Consider the following 18656-nt stretch of genomic DNA (forward strand, 5'->3'; position numbering starts at 1 on the left):
ATCACAATTGGAGGGTTCATTTATAAGGAATGCAAATTTTGAGAGTGAATTTTGGAGAATGAAGGAATTTTCGCAAAGGAGAAGGTTATGGGAGGAGGAATCTCTCTACAATTTTCTTAGATGTAGTGATTAGCATCAGTGTCCAGGTAGACGCTTGTGATTTTGGCATATTCTAAACATGCTCTTTTCTTCCTGTATTCATCGTTTCTATTAAATGGCTATTTGGATAATTCTTGTGATGAATGTTTTATATTGTGAAATTTTGATATCCATCTTGATTCTTTTTGTGTGCGAAGAGATCAAGGAAAAACTCATTTAGAAACCCTCATTTCGTAGATGAAAGAAATTATAATTTAATTTGGGAAGGGTTTGAAATTGAAAAAAATAAATAAATTTCTAAAATAGAAAATTTGAATGGTTGATAGTAATTCTTCTATCAGACTATATTTATAAATGATATTAAAAATTATATATATATATATATATATATATATATATATATATATTCAGGTGGGGAAATGTTTTAAAAGTTTTAATTTATAAAAAATTAAATATAATATAATTTTTGGGAGGTGGAGGCCACCACCCCCCCTTTCTCCCCTTCCACTTTGGCATCGACAGTTGCCAAAGCAAGTTGCAAGCGGTCAAAAGTAGACCATGGCTAGTTGGCAGTCTGCAGCTACCATTAATAGCATGCGCTTGCCTTAGATAGTTGCAAGGGCATGCATTAAGGTAAGATTGTATGTTTTGTTTTTATTTAAAGAATTTAATTAATTTATATTTTAAATTATTAAATGTTTTTTAAAATTATTAAATATATTAAAACCATTAAATATTTTGAACATTATTTAATATATATCAAAACTATTAAATGTTTTAAAATTATTAAATTTCTTTGGTATTAAAAATTAAATGCTAGCTTGTAATAATAACATTATTATTATTAGGATAATAATTAATCTATTTATCAATAAAATGAGTATTTTGAGAAGTTAATAATAATTAATTAAAAGTTTTAATTAATTTACATTATTATGTATTTGGAGGGTAAAATAAAGATTATTAAATTTTGATAGTATTTAATTAGAATACTTAATTAAATTATTGTTAAAATAAATTAGAAACGTAAATTGTAAAATATGTCATATAGTTATTAATTAATTTAATTAAATTTGATTTAATTAAGATTAATTAATAATGAAAGGTGTTTCAATTAAGTTCTAAATTTATTTGATTTTAATAATAATGATTTTAATAAAATTATAAGCTTTTTATTCGAAGATCAATGAGTTTTATTCTAATAATTTAAATAAATAATTACTTTTGATTATTTTAGAAAATAAACTTAAATAGAATTAGGTTAATGGTACCATTTATTCAAATATAGGAAATGGGTTAAACTTTAAGGATTAAAAAGTAATCTTTTAAGCTCAGAACTCACATTGAAAACATAAACTGAAAACCTTATTATTTAACTCAACTACATGTTTCAAATCAACCTAAACTATTAGACTACTCTGTTTCTGTTTGTTGTCCATATTTTGGGGTTTCAGGGTTTGTCCTAGCATTGACCAGTCTTAGGATGTTACCAGAGGCTTGGGAGTTACGTGAATGTGATGTTATGATGTTTCGATCTCAATCTTTTTAAACCCAAACATGCTAATGTGATGGTATGCTCTATGATATGTTTGTATTTACTGTTTGTTATTGCTTTCTAGTGTTTTATATGACACTAAGGTGAATGTATAGCCTACTTGACTTAACCATTTTTGAGTCCTCGATTAGTTATACTTAGGTTACTTTCTAGTCACCTTGATGGGACTGAAGTGCTTGCTTTGATATTGGTGATGTCATGTTTTTACATGTTTGACTTTATCATTTTGAGTCGTTGATCAGTATTATTGGGATACTTTCTGGTTGCTCGTTGATAACCAATTAGTGTTGTGATTTATCTTGGGATGCTTTCCAGTTGCTCGTAGTGATGTGATTATTATGGATTATCTTTTGATGCTTTACACTCACTTGTATATGACTAAGTTGATTTTTATATGATTATTGATTTGAGCTTTTATGAGCCTAGGGTAAGTTATCTACATGTAGTGTCAGGAAGTGGCTTGCAATGGGGACTGGGGCCCTAAGTGGTTCCCAGGGTAATTCATTGTAAGTAAAATGAACCTAATAAGACTCTTTGTATGTTCTCACCCATGCCTCAAGTGCTAGTATAGACTAGGATGGGAGTAGAGAGAATGCTTGGTTGCGACCTTGCATTCCGTAGTATGCCTTGTCAATACAAGAGGATACTAGTGGCCACATAGGGATTACTAGGGACCCTAGGGTCCTAAGAGATTGGCGAGGTAATTGCAATGTTATTTGTGTGATGACACTTGCCTACTTACATAGTCAGTTTCCTATGTGTCTTTGTGTGCCTCTAGGAATTAGATGTCGATCTATCTTAGAACCCTTGAGTTAGATTGCTTTTATGATTTCCTGGACTTAGAGAGTATTTTTTATATTTGGTTTGATATCATGTTTGGGACTTGAGACTATCTCCTTAGCATGGTGGGAGTGGGCCATTTAGGTTCCACGCGATTGGGTGGTAGTGCTTTTTCACTCTTACCATTGAGATTTGTCCGTAGTCACCGTGGTTGGAGCTTTCTTGTCTGCATTTCCTTTCATTCTATCTATGTATTATTATGATGGATGTTTATATATTTTGTGATGGATGGATATATCATGTATGGTGGATGGTTTAATTTATTTTATTGTATTTGTATCATGGATTCGAGGAGGAGGATGTATTTCTATTTTTACATATGTATATTCTTTTACCCTTTCATACCCTATGACATGTACAGTGGATGATTGAGCATTCCGAATTCAATTTGCCAAGAGGCATTCAGAACAAATGTATATCATTTAAGGACATTGGACTTTTCATTATTCTTTCATATGGTTGTGGTATTGATGGACTTAGTATTAATTTAAATTTATATGTAATTCAACATCTTGAGATCCTTAAGAAATGTAATCTGTTATGTATGCTTTTAGTTGATTGATGTTATTACTTTTGCTACTATGTGTTTGATGTGAATGATTTAACTATCTTGTTTCAAAAAAAAATGTTGGCAAACTTAGTCAAAGTTTAGGTTATTTCTTTTGGATCCCTTGGCAGGGCATTATAGAAGATCCAAAGGGAACATAACTAGAGGGCACAAGTAGCAGGAAGAGAGGGTCCATCTAAGTCATACCTCAGAGTCAAGTGAAGAGGAGGAAGAGTAATCTTTATGTTTTATTGCATAAACAATATGATAGTCATATAAACTCTATGTGTTAGCCCATGGGCTAGGCCGTATTATTTTTTGGTTTGTTGGCTAGATATGATATTTAAGACATCCCATGTAAACACTTTTTGATCCTTGATTTACAATAGTAATTATGTAAAGATGAACTAGGGTTTTTATATGCAAGGTGCAAATGTCCTAGAAAAGTATGCAAATGCAAATGTAAATGGTGCTTTGAAGTTTGACTACAGGAGATGAAAATGACCCTATGGTATGAAAAATGACAATTAGGGTTAGATTTTGGGCTTGGGAATGATATTGGAAGTTGATGTATGCAAGGGTTACAATGCAAGGGATGGTGTGCTAAGGATGATAATGACGTTTGGGATATGCAGAATGAGGATGAGTGATCAAGGAGATAAGTTGGTTGATAGACAAGGTGATAGGGTTTGATAGTGGAAATGATGCTAGGGTTTTGAACAATGTATGATGAAGGGTATATACCATTAGGATAAGTCAAAATGACACTTAGGGAGAATAGGAATATGACAATGCTATGGTAAGGGTATATCCAAGGTTTTGAACTTAGGTGAAATCTTTGAAAGGTATTAACCTAAGAGTTTAACATTATGAAAATAGACTTTGGATCTTGACCATAAAGAGACAAAAGTGAAAAGATCAAAATGAAAAAGTCAAATTCATCTTGATATAGATAGAGTTTGACCAAATAAAATGATAAAAGAAAAGGATAAAATGACCATGATCAAGATCCATTATCCATCGACATGATGAAATACTCTAGGGTTCATACTTTTGTTCAGATTTTTTACTAAATTCAAAGGTTTTAGGTTCAAAATGATGTTTAGGTGGCTCAAAATGATGGTTATGCTGATCACATATGCAATTTGGAAATGTCCTGAGATGAAAAATGAGGTTTTGGGTGCAAGATGCTATTTTGGGTCATATGTAGAATGAGGACCTACAGAGGTTTCTAAATGCAGTTTTAGGTTCCCAAAATATAGTTTGGAGGCCCAAAATGGTCATGTAGATACCCAGCTATGCTCTAACAACACCAAGTGTGCTCCAATAGTACCAACTATGCCTATAGTATAGTTGGGGCTAGTTTGGGTGCAGTTGGTAGTTTCATGGTGCAGTTGGGAGGCTATGTTGAATGGTTGTTGATTTTTAGTTGGGTGAATGTTAGGTTGCTACACCAAAGAGCTAGGATAATGGGGATGATGTTATGATTTAGTAGGAGATGTAGAATGAAGGCTATGACCAAAGAATGGAGTCCTAAGTGATGACAATGATGGCTAGGGCATGCAGAATGTAGATTAGGACATGCTAAGATAGGGGGGCCTATCCAGGTACCTAAGGACACTGTTGAAGCCTCAAAATGATGTTTAGAAGCCCAAATTAGATTCTTAGACTACCAAGTGCACTCAAATAGTACCAACTATGCCTATGGTGTAGTTGGGGCCAATTTGGTCACAATTGGTAGTTTCAGAGTGCAGTTGGGAAGTTGGGTTGAAACTGAGGTAATTTTGGGGTTTTGGGGTTTCTAGGTTGATGTTCTAGAGAGCTAAAGGGTAAAGGACATTGCTAAGACCAGGATGAAGGCTTAGAATGATGTTAAGACACCTAGAATGAGGGTTAAAGTGTGCAAAATGAAGGTTGGGTATGAAAATATGCAAGATAAAAGATGCAAGCTATAGATTTTGGGGTTGAAATGCAAAGACTAATGAATGAAAACTAAAACCTAATTAATGCAATATGAAAGATGAGGGATGGACAACGAGGACTAGAAGATGCAAGATGAAGCCCAGCTAATGTAAGTATGAGGTTCCAACTATGGTGAATGCAAGTGGAAGCTATGTGAAGATGACATCTAAATTATACCAAGCACTTCTAGGGATGGAGTCTTCCATGTTTTCAAATTTTTGAAGGTTTTGGACCAAAGTTTGCAAAGTTTGACAAAGGTTGTAACATTTTTACAATGTGCAATGTTTTGACAAGGTTTTAACAATATCCAAGGTGTACATTTGCAAGTTGGCCTTTATCTTGATTAATGGTTTACAACCATGCAAGACACAATAAGACAAGAATAATTGTTGTCAAAAGTGAACATACACACCACAACCTAGGCTTTAGGACTGTATCCATTGAATTCCTACTTGAGCCAAAGTTCATTTGTGCTTATGTAGACTAGACAACTTAGAATCTTGACACTATAGGCTCCCCCTTACAGTGCACTCACTTCTTGGGGCTACCAAAATCCACTTCCCAAGGGGCATGGCTTCCCAAGGGACTGTTGTCTCTACTAAGGACCATGAGAATGTTGGATGTCTTCATGGGCATGGGTGACCCCTTGAGCCAGTGGATAGAAAGCTTTCTGGCCACTAAAACAAGGTTTTTAGTAAGGGCATTATGTTTGGCAAGTGAATGATAAACTTCCTCAGAAGGTCTCCTAGCCCTAAGAATCGAGGTTTGGCATACCAAAATGGTACTAGAGGAGAGCTATCAGACAACAATACTACCAACATAGCTTTCACTGTAATTAAGTTTTATATAGTGGCTAGAATTTTGACTTGGCTTTGGCCCATTACTACTCTAAAGTCATCCCCTAGCATACTTAATATCGGGTATCTTGGTCCAAGGTAGGCTTCCTATAGAAGTCACATGGATTTCTCTTACACCCAAGATCCACAAATGGAAAGGGGAGAGGATACATCCATGTAACTCCTAGGGTTTTAAACATAGTAGATACACCAAGTAGAATAGAAAAAGTTTATTTTAAAGCACCAAATGAAGTGTTATTTAATATAGGAAATCTACAAACATGGTTTTGACAAGCACATAGGGTCTTTGACAACCTCTTGCAAACAAGCATTAATAGTTTTTCAATTATTGGTCTTCATCCAACAGTCGCCACAAGTTGTAAATAGACCATTAGTAACACAAAAACATCTAATCTAAGTCCTAGAAGTAAACAAAAACCCTAGTTGCAAATTTTGAGTGAAATATGTGCTTTCTATGAACCAACTATGCTCTGACAGAGTAGACTAAACCCCAGAAGGCTAGAATGGCTCAAGATGCCCCCAAGTGTTCTTAGAAAATGCTAACTACACCCATGGTGCACTTGGGGTCTAGAAAAGTGTAGTTGGTAGTTTTTGGGTGTAGTTGGGAGACCAGGTGTAGACTGTGGGGAATTGAGCCCTAAATGATACCCAAAAACTAAAAATTCAAACTCTACCCTCCCAAGTGCGCTCAAATAGTGTAGACTTCACCCATGGTGTAGTTGGGGCCAAAAAGAGCATAGTTGGTCATTTCTAAGTGCAGTTGGTAAGTTGGGAACTACAAATGGGGGTTATGGTAGTTCCCAAGCTCCTAAAACTGCCTCCTAGGGGTCCCAAGTGCACCTTGATAGAGCATAGTGCGCCCTAGGATAGAAAGCTAATCAAATGCATAAATGAGAGCATAAAATCATATTATTGGACCCCCTAATTTATCTTGATTTGATAAGGAAGTGCAAGTAGTCATTATACCCTTCCAAGTGAGCTCCTTCCTTGCACCTATACGCATAAACACAAGAAACCCATGTTAGTTAAGCATGTTCACGTCAGGTTCACCAATTGTAGGACCAGAAAATGGGCTAATGTCTAACATACTATAAGAAAATCACAAACTCAATAAACATACATTGACACCCTCTAGTCTACCATGAAAGCCAAATAAACAAAAGGAAGCTACACAATGTTAAAAACCCCCTCTTTCATTTGTAGCTCTTATGTCCTTGTTTCTTCTCCATGTGATATAGCTCTAATTGCCTATAGTGCACACAATTTGGAAGCAAAACCTATGGTAATGATAATGCTATGAGAATACTAGAAGATGTGATTTAAGCTTGAGGGATAGAGAAAAAGACTAAAAAAAAGCTGGGGACTTGAAGGACTTAAGACATAGGGACTGAAAATGAGAGGAAGAATGCTCATTTTATAATCAATTCACAAGATGAGAGCCTTGGATTTGTCACCTTAGATATGCAACTTGGCAAAAGATTCCTTTGAAAATCCATGACACATATGAAACAAGATGCTAAATGTAGGATTGTATGACACTTGAAAGTCAAACATGACTAAAAATGGAAGAGGATCTATGATGCATCATGTGACACCTCAAACTAACTTAAAGCCAAGAAGCTATGACAATGGAAGCCGACTATGGATATGTGTAAGAGAATAAGAATATATGGATTATGACATATCTTAGCCAAGTGTAAATGGAGAATTCATGATGTGTCGTGCCCATGTGTCATGATGATGTTAAAATCATGTGAAATATTTGAATTAAAATCCCTTATTCCACACAAATAGAAATTAGTAAAAAATGGAATTAATGCTGGAAAATATGACTCAAGAAATTGAGAATTTCCATGGTTTGTGAATGATGAATCAATTAATTAATAAAATTAATTAATTGAGGATGATAATTAGGAAGAATAATTAGTAAAATGACATAGGATTAAATAATGGGTTGTTTAATTCTATAGAGAAAATTATTAGATGATTGGCCAATTTGATTAAATAAGTGTGATAATATCCTTTGATGAAATTTGATGATAATGGAGATTGAATAGGATGATAATGGGTAGATCAATGCCATGGTCAAATTGATTGATTGATTGAAATTGATAACATGCCAAGGACACATGACACAAATCAAAGATACATAACATTTTACTGACATTGTAAAATGCTACAAGATTGAGATTGGTTGATAAATAACATTAACAAACATTGTCAATGTTATTAAATGAATGAAAATTCTATGATCAATACTGATGTCAAATATTAGATGATGTGAATGACAATTTGACCTAGCACTGAGAGCCATGCCAGTACTAAGGTCATATTGATGAGATTTGATGGATTGATAGGTTTCTAAGTCACAGAATGCAAGTCCTCAAGTGGTGTGCAAGTCCTCACGCAAGAATGCAAGTCCTCAAGTGGTGTGCTATGGATCTTTGCATGAAGCCATGCACTTTCTTACATGAAGTATTGCAAGATCTCATGCGAAACTCGAGAGTAGTGCACTTTCTCGTGCAAGAAATAGGGGGTAGTTAGCTTGGCCAAAAATGTTTTGAAAGTTGGTTTCTAACACCCTTTTAGATTTTGCACCTTTCCAATTCAAAACAGTCTTTCTAGGGGGTTTAAAATATATTGTTTAAGTATAAGTTGATGTAAATTTAATTCCTTATACTTAAGATATATTTTAATATATGTGACAAATCTTTTGAGATAGGTTTCAAACCTCTCCAAGATAAGATAAAGATTTTAGGAAATTTTAGGGCTTCAGAAATCCAAACTTAGCCAATTTTCAAGGCTTCAAGATTTCAGACTTAGCCAAATTTTAGATTTATGCATTTGCCCCAACTTGGTATTTTGTTGATGAGTGGTCATTTCTTTGAGGCCCCATCATGTGTGTGGTTGTTGTTGGCTTTTTTTTGTGTGTGTTAGGTTGGTAGTGCCATTCGAAGATTCATTGGTTGCCGAGATTGTGGTGAAGTCATCCGTTGCGATCTTTGTGATCCTTGGATGATGTTGTCATGTGCATGCATACTTGTAAAAAAAAAAATTTGGCTTGTATTTCATCCTTGTTTCCAAGGATCTCTGAGCAGGGCATTACAAATTGTCTTATCAACAAATAGTAGGTTTGACATCAATGATAAAACAATGATTGAATCATATTAGTCATACTTGTATGTTTTCAACAATCTTCCTTTACAATCTCCATCTTTGATTAGCTTCTTTAATCTATTCTCAACAAGCTCCCTATTTGGCATTGATGGCAAATCAAATTGATCAACCAAATCACCCAAATGGAAAACATCTTGTTCAACCAAATTGACTAGGTTAGAATAGTAAGACCAACAAAATACCAAAAATAAAATAATTCCTTGTATTGAAATCTCTCCCTTTATCAGCAACATCCATTTTCTGAATAGGTTACAAAACTCTTTCTTATAACTCCCTATGAGTTTCTTCTTGTAACTCCCTCTTACTAGGAAGATGTTAGGATTTCTCCCTCTAGGATTTCTCCTGATCAACAACTATCTCCTACAATAGTTCTCTCCCTCTAAGATCAGTAAATCTCTCAGCAATTATACTAGCTTGATCAGTAATTATCTCCTTCTTTGACAACAATGCCAAAGACTTATGCCAAAAACTTGTCATCTTACAATGTAGATATAAGCTTTTCAGTTTCTTCATTTTTCTTCCTCTGTCACCTTGCTTGTGACTAATTTGAAGTTTCAACTCACTTTAGGCAGCTCCTAAAGTAAGATCCTCTACATCAATTTGTAACATATGAACATCAACTTGTTTCATGCAGGGCACTCCTCTTGTTACTTGGATAGCCTTTGATAGGGGTATCACCCCTAGTTTACCTCTTATATACTCATGAGCATCCTTAGGTAATTCTTTTGTGAAGATATCAACAATTTGCTCTTTTGTGTTGACATATTCCATCTTGACCTCTTTATCTTGAACTAATTCTCTCAAGTAATGATAATTGATTGCAATGTGCTTAGTCTTTGTGTGCATCACTAGATTATTTGATATATTGATAGTACTTCTATTATTACAATAAAGTATCACTAGTTTTGTGATCTCTTTCTTCATACCTTTGAGTATTGTGAAGTGCAATTTTTTTCTTGCTAGTCCATGTAACCAACCTCTTGCTTAAGAAAAATGCTCCTCCACTGGTGCTCTTTTTATCATCAATGTTTCTAGCCTAATCAACATCAATGCAATCTCTTAATTCAAAATTTTCATTCTTCTTATAGTATAGACCAAACTCCTCTGTTCCTTTCAAATATCCCATTATTCTCTTTACAACCATTAAGTGATTCTCCTTGGGATTAGCAAAGAATCTTGCAACTATTCCTATAGATAATGCAATATCAAGTGTTATGTGTACTATAGAGTGCAATTTTCCAATCATAGACCTGTACAATGTTTGATTCACCTCGGCTGAATCATCATTCTTTAGCAGCTTGTGTCCTATTACCATAGGTGTACTTACTAGTTTGGAATCCTCCAATCCAAAAGTTTTCAATATTTATTTGAAATATTTTGATTGAGTGATGTATATACCATATTTCATCTAATACACTTGCAAACTCAAAAAAAAATTGATCTCTCCAAACATAGTCATTTCAAATTCTTGCTTCATTTGATTTGAAAAATCTTTACATAAAGCATCTTGACCTCCAAATATGATATCATCAACAAAATTTCAAATAACAAAATACCTTTTTCTTTCTCTATCTTCATGTACAGATTGTTGTTATCATCAGTCCTTTCAAATCCAATCTTCACAAGATAGTTATGAAGTCTCTCATACCATGCTCTTGGTTCTTGTTTCAAACCATATAGAGCTTTATGTAGTCCACATACCATGTTCTTGTTGTTAACATCAAAAAATCCTTCTGGTTGTTCTATGTAAACTTCTTCCTCTAATATGTCATTTATAAATGTAGATTTAACGTCCATTTGATAAACTTTAAAACCTTTGTATGCAAAATAAGCAAGTAGAATTCTTACTCCTTCCAACCTAGCAGCAAGGGAAAATGTCTCTCCATAGTCAATTGCTTCCTCTTGTGCATATCCCTTGCAAACTAATCTTTCTTTGTTCCTTGTGAATTCACCATCTTTATCTAGCTTATTTCTAAATACCCACTTAGTTCTAATCACATTTTTGTCTTCTAGTCTACGAACTAGAGTCCATGTTTTGTTTTCTCAATTTGTTCAATTTCTTCTTCCATGGTTTACTTCATTCTACATCTTCTAATGCAGCTCTTACTGATATGGGTTCCCTTATACTCAGCAAGCATGTATCATCTCTCAATTTGTTTCTTGTCATTGTTATAGCATCTTTATCTCCTATGATTTGTGTAGAAGGATGATGTCTCTTGACATATTTGGACAATATTGGTTTAGCTTTGGTTTCTTCAATTTGTCTCTCATCTTGAGATTCATTTTGTACATCTCTTTCATGTATACTAATCTTAGAATTAGAATGTGCTTCAACTTTATTCTATAACTCGACATTTGAATACAACTCGGTTCCTAAATACAACTCGACATTCATGGGGTGTGACTCGATAGTCATTGAAACTTGTTGTTGGTTTGTAGCTTGATTTGTAGCATCTCCTTCAGTAGGCATACCTTCATAAAATTATATGAATAATTTGTATTCTTCTAGTTCTTTCATAGGTTCAACCTCATGTACTTCTATATATTCTTCAAAATTCACATTTGCACTTTCCACAACTTTGTTATTGTTAGTATTTAAACACTTATAAGCTTTACTTCTTGTGGAGTGTCGTAATATTATTCCTTCATCACTTTTTGCATTAAGTTTACCATTCTTGAAGTCTTTAAGAATGTAGCACTTACTTCCAAATACCTTAAAATATTTCACATTGGGTGAGTATCCATACCATAGTTCAAAAGGTATTGAATGAGTACCTTTCTTGACTTGTACATGGTTCAAGGTATAGATAGCTATACTTACAGCTTCTCTCCAATATTTCAAGGCAACATTCTTCTCCTTCATGAGTGTTCTAGCACAATCCATTATAGATTTGTTCCTTCTTTCAGCTATTCTATTTTGTGGAGGGGTTTTAGGTGCAGATGTCTATCTTTTGATTTCTCTGTCATTACAGAACATCTCAAACTCATTTGATATAAATTCTCCTCCTCTATCAAATCTCAAACACTTCAAACTTTTACCTGTTTCCTTCTCAACTCTTGCTAAGTACTACTTAAGTATTTGGAAAACATCGATTTCTATTTCAGAAACATAATTGTCATCATCCTAGAATAATCATCAACAAATAACATAATGTACTTATCTCCTTTGTAGCTTTGCACATCAATTGGACCACACAAGTCAATATGAACAATCTCTAGTATTGCTTTAGAGGTATTCAACTTAGGAAAACCTCTAACTTTTCTCATGTTCCTAACATTGACCAAGTTATCAAAATTGACATGACATAACCTTTTCCGCCATAGCCACACATCATCAAATTTTACAAGAAGACAAGTAGCATCCTCAATATCAAGATAGAATAGATTATTTCTAGTTTGATAACTCTTTCCAATCAATTTTCCATCAATTTCATATATCTTAGCAATCTTGTTTTCAAACTCAACCTTACATCATAAATTATTCATTTGTGACACACTCAAAAGATTATAGTTAAGTCCTTCAACATAGTAAGCATTGTCACATAAAATCTTATCTATGAGTTTGATGGAACCTTTTCCTTTTATCAAACATGGTGCATCATTACCAAATCTTACACTATTTCCATCATAACAATTTAGGGTAATGAACTTACTTTTGTCTCTAGTCATGTGATGTGAACATCTACTATTAATGATTTATCTATCATTCATGTTCACAAAAGTCACAAGTGCAATTGCCTTATCTTCATCAGATTCATCCTTCATTGCAACATACACTAGTTCATCATCATGTTCATCAGAATCATCCTTTGTTTCCTCTTTAGCAATGTACCATGACTTTTTTCCTTTGTCTCTGTAGTCCCTTCTATCTTCATCTCTTCTACTCTTGTATTTGTCACCTCCTCTGTAATTCTTCTTCTCTAGACATCTAGGAGCAATATGACCAACCTCATTGCAGTTGAAACAAATGATAGGTAATTTATCTTTGAACTTACCTCTACCTTTGTGGAATCTTATTGCTAATAGTACTTCATGTTGTTCTAGATCCTCCTCATCTGTATCACTATCACTGGACACATATTTATTATTTTTCTTCTATTCAGGTTCCTTTAACTATACCTTAGCTTTGAAAGTATATTCAATACTTTCAGGTTTGAAATTATTAAAGTTAGATAGCTCAAAAGAAGTGAATCTACCTACCAAGCCTTCAAGTGATAGATCATTCCCTGGTATACATCTTAGTTCTTGAATTACTGAAACTCTAATAGAAACAAGCAGTAGTGTTCTCAAAAATTTGCTTAGCACAGTGGCATCATCTAATTTACCAATAGCTCCTCTTATTGCATTAACAACTTTTATCCTTGCAACATATCAAGCAATATTTTCACCTTCTTCCATTCTCATATCATCAAACTTACCTTTAAGACTTTCAGCTTTGGCTCTTAGAACATTTACATCTCCTCCATAGATAGTGATTAGGGCATTCCATATTTTCTTTGCACTATTATGACCTTTGATATCATCAAATTTAATATAGCTTAAGGCAGAGGCAATCTCCAACATTGCCTAGTTGTGTTCTTTCTTCTTTCTCATATTCTTAGCAATTAGGGCACCAACAAGATTAACATGCTTAGTAGTAATGGTATATTGTGCATGATCTCCAAGTCCTCCAAGGTGTAGCTTCATCAAACTTTTCCATATAGGAAAGTTATCTCTATTGAGCTCTGATACCTCTCTTTTTGACATTTTGATCTTTTGTGCTTCTAGTACCTTCAAACTAGTCCTATTAAGTAGATGGCTTTGATACCAATTGTTGGAATACTTTAAAGGAGGGGGGTCAGGGACCAATTATCCAAGGTCTAGATGTATAAATAAAACTTTTCACGGCTGAGTGAACTTATAAAACATTTATACCCATGCATGCATCCAAAAGATTATGCAACCACTTAAAACTTGTAGGTTACTATCAAATCAACATGCAGAAATGTAAATATGAAACACAACAAATTCATCAACACATTTGACACAATGATTTATGTGAAAACCCAATTTGGAAAAAACCACCAGTAACATGCTACTATTTTTCACTCTTCTAAAGTGATGCCCTGTGAAAGGCCAACCCTATTAAAGGTTACAATACGCAATGTTAAATGTGACCCTATTAAAGGATTTCAATCGCCCTATTAGGAGTGAGCCTTATTAGAGGACTTTAGACCATTCACTTGGAATGTCACTCGATTAAAGGATTTACACATAACTGTAGGTCAACCTTAATCCAATTGATTTACCCTAGACTGATACAATGGTTAGAGAGTAACAATAAGGCTTTGATATGATAACAACTTACAATTTCATTTGTAGATTATAGATCATTGTTTAGTCCTCCATTCTACTTGGCCTTCATACATTACAGCTTTGATAGCTTGTTCACCCTTCAAGCATTCATATCCTTAAGCCTTCTTTCTTAAAATGCCATTGCAAACTCTTCTCTTAGGTCACTTGATGAAGCAAAACCCTTGACTCCTTATCTTCCTTAGGTTCTCACACATGACAACATTGCTTCATGACCAGCCATTCATATAAATAGGAAATTAAGATCTTTTTTCGCTCATTCTCTATTGTCCAATTTAGGGTTTGGATGGATTAGGTAGGATATAATGAATCTATCCCATATTCCATATCTCTCCTAGAAACTTCTCCTAGAATCCACTTTGAATTCGCCTAAAAATGGTTTACCTTGAATTTTGTGCCTCCAGCTCATCAATCTTATCTTCCACCTAGTTCACATAATCCAAGAAAACAAAATTGTTAGCTCAAATCCATCAAATTCACGATCTTTTAAATAATACAACAACTTGACATTATCTTGCTTCTGATGCTCAGCACATATTGCGTTGCTCAGCATCCTCTATAAAATCACTTGGCATGAACTAAAGGTTACTGGTGCTCGGCATCAACTAAACTTTACTCAACATCCATTGTTCTACTTGGCATACACTAGAATGAACTTTTACTCAGCTCCAACTAATTTTCTTCTTAGCTTGCACTGACTTTGCTCGACACCTATTATCCACTCGGTCAAGCTTGGCAGACAAACTTTGTGTAACTTGTTCTTATAAATCTTCTTAGTGTAACCATCCTTTGTAACCTTAAGTATTGTCTTAATTGATTCTTGTACTTGTTTACATCAATATAACTAGGTGCTATTGTTACATCTTTTGATCAAATCCTCTTCATTAATCAAATAAGTGATAGTACTTAAATCTTATAAGCAGTTGTCTTACCAGCAAATAGCAGGTTTGACATCAGTGACAAAATAATGATTGAAGCATATTAGTCATACTTGTATATTCTCAACAATCTTCCTTTGCAATCTCCCTTTGATTAGCTTCTTCAATCTATTCTCAACATTGTGGTCAACTAAAACTCTAACAAAAAGTTCTAAATGCTATAAGAAGTGTATTTTAATTTCATCACACATTATAAGATTCATTCATATCAACAATAAACTCTAATACTAAATTCAAATTTCAATATAATACCATATTATTTTATGAATTTCAAACAAAATATTATTTATAAGTAGGAGATGTTTTTCACAGCAATTCAAACTTTTATATTTTTATTAGGATTCAACTATGCAGTTTAGTAGTTAAAATCATTAGCCTATTTTCCGTAACTTGTGGTTGACAAAAAATCAATTCTCATGAGAATGAATTAGAAAATTTAGCACTCGTTTTTAGAAAACTTAACACTCATTACATCTTCATGAAACTCGCATAGATAAAGAGACTATAATTATAACTACATAATTTCATATATTTATTTATTATTTTAATATATACAATTAATTATATACTTGTATCATTTTCATAATTAGAACTTTATTTATTAAAAGTATAATTATGATATACCCATTGAAGCTATGATTGTTTACATGCCAATTGAAACATTATAATTAATAACCATGGCCATACCAACTAACACATTATAATTAATAATAATAATTATGAACATACCATTGAAACTATGATTGTTGGCATACTCAATGGAGCTATGAAAAGCCCATTTTCTAGTTGTAAGAACCTTTGGGGAAAGATTGAGGTAGCCCCTCGAAACAGAACACTTTATGTTAAAGGATATGACTATTTAAATATTTATAATAAATAAAAAAGGAAGTCAACGTAGTAAAATATTCCAAAGAGGTTGAGGTTTTAGTGGATGGGCGGTTACTAATTACGTGGATTCGCCTTTGTTGCTTTTCAATCTTTTTCTTTCTAATTCTATGTTGTTGACTGAAAAAGTGGCGTGGATTAAATAATATTAAAAAAAAGTTTCTTTCCTTGCGCCTAAAGTGCCTTGTCTTATCATAGTGATAAATGATGAGACGGAATGATACTCCCTTTTAGGTTTCCAATTTGGAATAACATATTTTTATCATTTCATCATATTTTAAATCTCACATAATAATTCATTAACCTTTATCATTGGATTTCATTCCTTTTGTCTTGTTTACGTTTCTCACCACTTGATTGACTATTTATTTCATATAGCCCATTGTGAGACAAATTTTTAAATAAATTAAATTGCATGGCCATTTTGGTTGTTTTTATAATGATGAGAATGACAATTATAGCTAGCACGCAATAGATATTTTATTTATTTAGTTATAATAATAATTGATCTACTAGTCTAAATAAATCTCTCTTTCTTGAGCATGAATTATTTATTTATTGTTTTTGTTTATCATTATGTTTAGATAAAATATCTAGGGGTGAAGTATTACCAGTCTTTAAGAGATCATTGAATTTAGTACTAGATCAATTCGAGTGTTTTTAATTATATTTTTAAATATACAATTTATTTAATTTGTTATTCTATTTATTTGATCCAGAAAATTTCTATAGTTAAATATTTTTAACTAAGATTGGTAACTTTATAAAAAGTCATAATCTATTATCCTTGTAACTTCACCTAAATGTACAAATTAATAAATAGAATATTCTTATATATAATCACTAAATTTGTTTAAACAAATATTTAAAAATTATGAATGAATCAATTAAACTCAAGAAAACTTTATATTTGATTTTATTTTTAAAATAATTTTAAAAAAACACATGCAACTCAATGCTTAGATATTTTTCCTTATGCTCTCTCATGCTTTGTTTCAAATTGATGATGGATCACGAAGTGTGATTCAAAACGTTGGTGTAAAAGAACAAAAATCAATCAAGTCAAAAAAAATTGGAGATAATTATCACGGATTGTGAAAATCTCTTCTCACAGAATAGTTATATGTATAACAAATCAATGAACTTTTGAATGATTACAATAAACTACAAAATCCATTTTTGATAAATTATATTGTTGAAATTTATGTTTAAGATTTAGTAAAATGTATCTTGTATTAATATTGTTTTAGTTCTCGGATCCTTTACAATTAGCGTTAAATATACACGCACGTTTAGATAAACTACTTTATTGAAGTTGAAATGACATAATAATAATTTAAAACCAATAGAATATAAAAGTTTAAGAAATATTTGGGTTGAAGGGGATTCTTTTATTACTATCCAATGCCCGAAGAATGCTCAAAGCCCTGGTTTGTCAAATAAGACCACTTCATAACCCTCCATAATTTATTTGATGGATGTCATATTACCTAGATTTATAGGGAAAGTAATAGACTTGATGATGTCTAAACACCAAATCAGAGTTTTTTAATCTCACAAACACCAAGTTACTTAGTAGTATTCTTGCTATCACTAATAACTATTTAAGGGTGCACTAAAATTACCATTTAATATCATGATTATTCTACTCCATTTTTTTCCATGCATTTTTTATGTTTCCTTAGCCTTCTCCTTCAATTTCCTCAGTGGGGGTCTACATTATGTTGTCTTTTAGTGGGCTTTCGTTTGTATGTTTCTTGTAATCTCTATGACATTGACGGCAATAGAAGTGGGATTCCTACAATGGGATTAGGAGGAATTAGTTTCTCTAGAAGATTTCAAAGCATGACAATATGTATTCTTATCTTGAAATACCCTATGCCTATGAAATTGAAGCCATGAAGGTTTTCATGAAGGGTTGAAAGGATCATACTTTGTACTAGTGTATAACAAGGAATTGGTTATTTCCTAAGATGCAATTGTGCAGATAACTAGTCTATCAACTCAAGGGAGGAAGATATTTGGGGATATAAAAAAGTTTTGATGATTATTTGAACCACTTTCAAAAAGACAATGAGATAAATGGATTTGCCAATATTACTTCAAGTGGCTACAATATGTGTTTTATCAAACAAATTTGCAAAAAATAGAAAATGTAATTATGTAAATCACTTTACCATAAATGGAAGATGTTAACTGCTAGGGTTGTGTTGTGCCAAAAGATCAACCTATTAAAGTATGATACAACCATTAGACTTATGGAAGGCACATGAGGTTGTTAAACCATGTCACAAGTCTAGTAAGGAATATTAGACCATTGCCAACAATCCTCCTCCCAACATTACTTTTCGTGGCCTACAAGAGTTCAAACCTATGAACAAGCTTTGATACCACTTGTTAACCACTAGAGTTGTCATTGTACCAAAAGATCGATTTGTTAATGC

This window comes from Cupressus sempervirens, chromosome 1 (assembly GCF_028749045.1).
Source record: "Cupressus sempervirens isolate cs-2001-9-10 chromosome 1, ASM2874904v1, whole genome shotgun sequence".
Lineage (NCBI taxonomy): Eukaryota > Viridiplantae > Streptophyta > Pinopsida > Cupressales > Cupressaceae > Cupressus > Cupressus sempervirens.